The sequence below is a fragment of the Alexandromys fortis genome, unplaced genomic scaffold (genome assembly GCF_014885135.2).
Source record: "Alexandromys fortis isolate MF-2015 unplaced genomic scaffold, M_Fortis_MF-2015_v1.1 scaffold_102, whole genome shotgun sequence".
NCBI lineage: Eukaryota > Metazoa > Chordata > Mammalia > Rodentia > Cricetidae > Alexandromys > Alexandromys fortis.
The window spans coordinates 5,965,567-5,973,887 of NW_026067984.1; positions in this window are offsets into that span (position 1 = coordinate 5,965,567).

Sequence of the window (8,321 nt, forward strand, 5' to 3'; positions counted from 1 at the left end):
GGCTGTTATGGAATTTACTATATAGACCAGACTGGTTTAGAACTTGAAGATTCTCCTGTCTCTGCCTTCCAAGCGCTGGGATTAAAGGCGTGCACCACTATGCCTGGCATTTTTTTGTTCTTGTTTTTCCTGGATTTTGCTCTTATTCTTAGTTGATCTTCATACATTCTTCATACACAGCCAGCCAGCCACACTTATCTCTGAATTTTTTTTTAATTAATTAATTTATTTATTTATTATGTATACAATATTCGGTCTGTGTGTATGCCTGCAGGCCAGAAGAGGGCACCAGACCCCATTACAGATGGTTGTGAGCCACCATGTGGTTGCTGGGAATTGAACTCAGGACCTTTGGAAGAGCAGGCAATGCTCTTAACCTCTGAGCCATCTCTCCAGCCCCTTATCTCTGAATTTTGAATCAAAACTCCAGAAATGTGGTTGTTTTTTTTAAAAATATTTTTATTGTGGAGGTAAGATTTATATACATTGCCTGAATTAATAGTACTAAAAAGTGAATTCACTCTTATTTCCAAGCAGTCAAATATTTGGCAAGTTAAGGAACAAAAAAAAAAATCTTTTTTGCTTGGGGTCAGCTTGGAGTATTTGCTACAAAGCCTGATGTCCCAAGTTCAATTTCCAGAACCCCTACAGGAAGAACTGGCTTCACATTGTTGTCTTTTATCTATCATACATGTAACAGGCATGTCCCCACACATATATCATGTACATATGCACAATCATCATAAATACATCTGTTTGCTTATTCTGTTCACCTTGTTACTCTTGGTTAATAATGGCTGAGGGAAACTTGAAAAACAAGCAAATAAAATTCTCTTCTTTGTTCTCATCCATCTGTAAAGCAGACACACAGGCAGAATGAGTGTGTTACAGTCTAGAGGTAGCTGACTCTACTTGTTTCTACTGAAGTCAGTTTTACCTCATTTTCCAGGACCTCAGTTCATAGAATTATGTTTTTCTTTCAAGCTTTTACAGTTTTGACTCATGTAACTAGAAATAGATCCTCAGTACTGCTACGTGTTACTTTCTGTATTAGTTTTTTCTCATCCAATTAGAATGACATAAGCAAAATACCTTTTTTAAAAAAGCTTAAACACAAAATCCTACTGACAGACAACCTCCATTAAAGAAAGTTTAATTTAGCAGAGGAACAAAGACTTTCTAATTTTACAGCATACAACAATTTCCCCAACCACTTCCACTGCAGTTCCATTAATCTCACTTACACTCTGGAAATTATAATTTTATAACTATAATGTTAATTATCATTTCTAGTTCAGTAACTATATTTGCTTTAGAAATCAATTATTTAAAAGTTTCACACCACAGTTGTGTGTGTAGGGAATCTAGCAGATGCATTTTCTTTTACTTACCCAGAACTTTCATCTTTCCCTCTTCATTTAGAGAGCTAATGTCTTTAGGAAAAAAAAAAATCAGACCATCCAGAATTGGGGAAACTGTAGGTTATTTCTAGTATTCTTAATAAGTGATAATAAAATCTTCAGACAAGTGCATTTTGAATAACTTGAACCTCAGCTAGGAGCAGTGGCTCATGCTTCTTGTCCCAAGTACCCACGAGGCTGAATGAAGCAAGTGGATCACTAAAGCCAGGAACTCAAGACTAGCCTGGGAGATAGAGACTTCAGCTTCACAAACACACAAAACCCCTAAACAATACATCCTCATAAACTGGGTATAGTGGCTTATCCAGGACTGTAATCCTGGTACTTGGGAAGCTGATGCTGGAAGATGGTAAATTTGAGGCCAATTTATGCTATATAGTAAGATCCAGTTGATAAAATAATAAAAAAGCAGAACAAAAAAGTCACTATACACAAACCACAGAAGTTTCATTAAACTCATTAATATATGTTACCAAAGGACTGTTATGAATCCCTTATGAATTCAAATAAAAAATAAATGATTTTATTGCCTCACATAAGAATTAGATAGAGCTAGTATGGTGGCACATGCCCATAACCCCAGCACTTGGGAGGCAGAGATAGGCAGATCTCCTTGAGTTCAAGGTCAGTCTGTCTACAGAGCAAATTACAGGCCAGCCGTGCTGCTTTGTGAGACCCTGCCTCAAACAAAACAATAAACAAATAAAACTAAAAGAAAAAAACAAACAAAATAATTGTCCAGGGAGCTGTAATAAAATCTTGATGTCTTGCTCTTACTCATGATTCTGATTAGTGGCTCTAGGCACTGGGATTTATAAAGAGTTCTAGGTGACCCTAAAGACCTATCTGTCACTGAGACCCACTGAATTAGACTGTAACAACTCAAGATGCATCTTCTATAATTGAGGCTAGCTGCTCATATGACAAAGGTGAGAATATACTCATGCCATATTGCTGGACTCTAGCGTCCAAACACCGAGAAGGAGTCACCCCCAGAGACCATCTCATACACCACAGCCAATGCAAAAGCATGAGGATTTTATTAATTCTGTCATGACAGGGTCCCTCAGCATTCGGGAAGCCGAGGGACCTCGAGTAGCTGGTACAGTCTACTTTTAAAGGGGCCACAGAAGCAAGTGGGGTTGTTCTTTGACTATTCTGATTGGCTTATCCGAAAGGGCTATTACCAATAATTGACTGGAGAGCTGTTGCCAGATCAGATGAGGTAAGAGGTCATTTTGACCCCGTTTCCCAGGGTACCGAACCAAAACATACGTATTTGGGTAATTGTTCAGGAACTGAGTACGTGCGAGTATAGCTGTTAGGTCCTTGGTTCCCAGAGGAGGAGGGGAAGCACTATGGCACAGAGGTTGAGAGGATTCAGAATTGTCAGAAATGGCTTCAGAATTGTCTATTTATTTATTTATTTATTTATTTATTATGTATACAATTTTCTGTCTGTGTGTGTGCCTGAAGGCCAGAAGAGGGCGCCAGACCTCTTTACAGATGGTTGTGAGCCACCATGTGGTTGCTGGGAATCGAACTGAGGTCCTTTGGAAGAGCAGGCAATGCTCTTAACCACTGAGCCATCTCTCCAGCCCCCAGGATTGTCTTAAAGTCTTACAATATCACTCTTCCGGAACTACATGCAGCACGCAGTAATAGCATATATGTTTTAGGTATATGGTTACTGATAAATGATATCCATGTTTCCAGATTCCTTATGAGAGATAGTGTGACATGTATTTATGAAGCGATGACATTGACAGTTTATCTTCATTTTCTCAATTTTCCGAGGAAAAGCCTTAAAACGAATCACCTAACTCCACATATTAGTACTTTGTAAAAATCATAAAGCAGTCTGAAACTACAGTCCACCAACAAGATACAATGCGTAATTCCACCAAAATACGTAGTGGAAGTCAAAAGCTCCTAGTAGTTTTCTTAGGAGGCTAGAACAGTACAATTCTGTTACTTTATTGCTCAGAACCTTTTCAAGGAAGATGGGTGATTGTCCTCAGGATGGAATCTGGTCTTTAACCAAGTTTATCACAGTCTGCCCTATCTAGCTTAACTTGTCATTCCAGGTTCAATCACAAACAACTTGCTGTTCCAGGCCCACCTCTGTGTGTGTGTTACTAGAGACTGGACCTCAGTCCTCACACATACTAAAACAGCATTCTATTATCAAACTAAAGTACACTACGACTACATCTCTCCCCCCATTGCCTTATAGGATAAAGCACAAAGTGCAGCCTACTGCTGATGTGCTGTTAACCAATGTGCATCTGCAGTAGCTGAGCACGGATACTTCCCCTTTGCTCAGTACTATCTTCGTTTCCATTATGTGTATCTGAGCCCACATTTGCTCTGTAGAGAAAATAATTCAGAGTACCTGTAAGGAAATGGGTGTTTTCTTTAATAAAACCAAGCCCAGTTCTCATTTAGCAAGAAAGGAGATCCTACTGCCAAATTCCTTCACCTTATAACCTCGGTCTGTACAAATCATTTTTCTTTTGGTCTCTGACTAGACACATTGATAACACCATCTGCAATCTGCAGGGCCAGTTACAGGGAACATGAATTGCAACATAGCTGTGCCCAGCCTGCAGTATTTGAAGGTTTTTCCTCTGGACAAAGAGAGGGTAACTCTAAACTTGAAGATTTGTTTTACCTGATGTTTGGTCTTCCATCTTGATGACAAATAACTCAAGACCCAATTGCTTAAATCATATGCATCTAATATCTTTCACAAATTCTGTGTGGTTCAACAGGTTCTGTATGAATTCTGACACATTGCTGGCCAGGAATGTAGTCTTCTCAGGGCTACGACGGTAACGTTAAAGATGGACGTACATGGAAGGTAGTTGGTTGGATATGGTTGTTGGCCAGGAAACAGCTAGGCATGCTGACTGATGGGCCTTGATACATCTGTCTCTACATAGCTTCTTCAAAAAGCTTGGATTCTAAGAGAGATTGTTCCAAGGATGCTACCATATGCAGCTGTAGTCTTCCTGTCCCCGCAAGACTTGGTTTCTTTGCGTAACAGCCCTAACTATTCTGGAACTCGCTCTGTAGTCCCAAACTCAAGGAGATTCCCTGGTTCTACCTCCTGAGTGCCCTGCAGAAGCAATCTTTCTCCTCTAGTTGAAGACTAGCAAGCAGTTCATTCCTTGTTTGGAGAGTAAACATTTCCTTTTAGAGGAAGTCCTAGTCTCTCAGAGATCTTACCTGGACAAGGGTTTTAGGATATAATGGCTGATGCAGTTAGTTACTCGAGTGCTGTGCACTCCTATAAATTGCCGTGGTTACAGTGTTGTAGCTCAGCGAGAGTTCTTGTTTACATTACAGATGCTCTGGGTTCCATCCCCAATGCTGAAAAAGAAAGTTGTAGTGTTGTAGTGGCGTGTCATAGTAGAACATGTCATTGCAGTCTAAGGGACTATCAAGAAGGAACGACATGTATGAGTTACCTACTTACACAACACGTAAGAATAAAATGGGAGTCAGGTGTGGTAGCACATGCTTTAATCTCCATGCCCGAGAGGCTAAAGTAGGACTGCAGCAAGTTTGAGCTATACAGCCTGGGCTATACAGTAGGTTCCAGGCCAGTTTGGGCTTCACAGCAAAAGAGTCTCCAGAACTTATCAACCAGACAAAAAAGTCAGCAATGAGGGCTACTAACTTGTGGAGTTTCATTTAATAATAAAAGTAGTGTTTGTATAACCTGCCAGGGAGCTCAGGCCTGGAGAGAAATGATTCTCCTGTTCTTGGTTAGCAATGATAACACTAAACAGACTCAGTAATCCTCATGCACAGCAATTATTAAAGACGAAAAGGTCATAAATTTGAGATGGAGGCATGGGAAGAGTTGGAAGGAATGGAAGGGTGTGGAAATGTAAACACAGTACTCAAGAAAGTCAAAAAATTTAAGAAACAAACTAAAAAATATTTTACTTTCTCATAAGAGGAAGCAACTTAGAACCATGAATTTTCAGCCTATGCTTTCCTTTTTTAAAAAAATTTATTTGTGTTTTATGTATGTGCATTCTGCATGCCAGAGAGGGCATCAGATCCTATTATAGATGGTTGTAGCTGCCATGTGGGTGCTGGGAATTGAACTCAGGGCCTCTGGAAGAGCAGCCAGTGCTCTTAACGACTGACCCACATTTCCAGGCCCCTATGCTTTCCTAAGTTATGCTAAAGAATAGTTAAAATTCAAAATCCAGAGGTATACACAGGAACATTGCCAATCACAAAGGCTGTACTTTCCTTATAAGTCACCATTTAACCTATGTTTACAAAGTGCCAAGAAGTTACAATTGAGTGGCGTGTTTTTCTGATCCCATCTCTTTTCTCATTTTTCTTTGTTTGTAGGTAAGAGTTCACAGATCAATAATCTTAATTTCAGTACGCAATTACATACTTCTTGCATGAGTGCTTCTGAGTTATGCAGAAAGCTTCCTGTTCTGAGTTCTCCCTCCCCTCCCCCTTCTTCACTGGGAGCTGAATCCAGGATGTAGGCAAGCATTCTTTACCGCTGAGCTACATCTACATATATTCCTAACCTTTTTAAAAAATAAATATTATCTTATGTGTATTAGTGCTTGACTTGCATGTACGTACATACATCACATGCATGCTTGTGCTCACAGAGCACAGAAGAAGGTGTCAGATGCGTTGGAATTAGTTACAGGTGTTTGTGAGTCACCTTGTGGGTGCTGGGAACTGAATCCCAGCCTTAACAAGTACTCTAAACTTCTGAGTCAGTTCACCAGCCCCTCCAACTCTTTATAAACTTTTTTTTGAGATAAGATTTAAATAATTTGTCCAGGTAGGCCCTGAATTTGAGATCATCAGCCCTTAGCTGGAATTATAGGCAAACCGCAACACCCAACTTCTCTATCTCTCTCTCTGTTTGCTGCTATAGCTTTAAAGTATGCTTAAGATAAGGAAGATTATAACAAAAACTTTGGACTTAATTCCAAGATGTTGTTATTAGGTAGACACAAATTAGATGTCAATAAGACAGAAGAACGTGGCTTTCCAGAAGGGAAGTTTTACCCCTCCCCCCATTTTCCTCTTTTGTCTTTTTCCTCGTTCTCCTAGTTTCTCTCCTCCCCATTCTTCCCTTGCGTAAATGATACAGCTCAAGAGGTACTACAAACTTAGCTGCTGATAGTGCATATGAAGGGTTTTGATTGGCCAAACTTCCAGGAGTAACATCAAAGATGTAACTGATAAAACTTTTTCATATCAAAATATCCATTTATGACAGAATTTTCCTCACTTCAAATGGTAGCAAGAGCTTTCAAACCTGACAAATTAAAGTAAGTAACTTCAGTGTTTGACTTAATTCATGTAGTATAGTATACATAGAGTATTTACAATGTACATTATCTTGTTAAGGAGCTTCTGAATTAATGGGCAGAAAGTTTAGCCCCAAACATCCTTCAATATATTGTACATCTAAACGGCAATCTACTATGATTGCACTTTAACCAGGGCTGGGCTAGCCCAAAGTTTCCGCTTCTGCTTTTATTATGCTTCTTTCTGCAATGAACCGCCAAAGAAAAGCAGGAGGTGGAAAAATAAAGCTAGGAAATGAATTAAAAAGCATACAACTTGTTTTGAAATAATTAGCTAGTTGTTATATATCTACTTCTGTTTCGCAGGCAAAAGAGCATTACCAAGAATCCCCAAAATGCATGAGACACAACCCTTACCCCACATCCATGACCACGATGATGTGGGCATTTTCATTCTTGCCTGCCATCTGCTTCTTTTATTGGAATGCATTTGCCCAGCAAATTATTAGTGCCTATAAACTAGGAATACTAATTTAAACTACCTGCCCAAATTCCAGGAAGCAAAATCTTACCAGAGGATTCTGGTAGCTTAGTCATGCCTCCCACATTCAAGATAAAGATGTTTGAAAGGGCAAGTGGAAGTTCTCTCCATCCTGAAGGGACACTTCTCTCCCTTATGTCAGACTCACTGAAATCTGAGGGGTTTTATTTTTCTCAGGGATTTCAGCATCAGGAGGCCACTGATGTTACCTCTAACCCTACAAGTTCACAAATCAGCAATGCACACAATCAGAAAAGTGTCCGCCTCATCTTTGGAATTTGTAAACCCACTTTTTGAGGCAACCGAATTTCTTTTAAAAAGGACTTTTTTGAGTATTTAAAAAAGGTGTAATACTAAAGACAATTCTTTGTTAGATTCTTTTCTGATGTTGTTTCTCTCAAATATTCATGTGAGAGTTAAAATGCGGCCGGCTTTTCAAGGAGTTGTATTTCAAATAACTTCTTTTTCCAGTAAACTATTCCATTTCTCAAACCAATCTAAGTTTTTTGGATTCCTTCAAAGTACTTCCTTTTACTTGATAAGGTCTTTTGCTTTGCTTTCATTTTGGGAACCTGGGAGTATTTTAAACATGTACTTTAAAGTCTTATCTAAGAGAATACTAATAGGTTGAAAAACTACCTCCCCTATGCCTTTTTTTTTTTTTTTTTAAAGAAAGTACTAGACTATGACAATCGGTACTGGCTTCAAACCCTCTTTTTTTTTTTTCCCCTATTTAAAACAATCAGAGAATAAGGCAAACTTTCACACTGGAAAACTGAGCGGCAATCTCCCTTTCCCAGTTTCAGGGCCCAGTGAATCCCGCCTCCACTGATCTGAGCAGCTGTCTCAGGAATGAATCCTCTTCTCCTTAGAATGTGGGAGAGCTTTGCTGGGGCGGCAGCTGCGAGGCAAGGCATCCTCCCCTCGGATTCGCTGTCGCTGTCCCTCCCCTAGGAGCGTTGGCAGCTGCTGGGGCATCCCAGTGGGAAATCTTTCCCAGCCACCGCCAGCGCGGCGGGCGAGCAGCAGCTAAGCGCAGTCCAGGGTGGG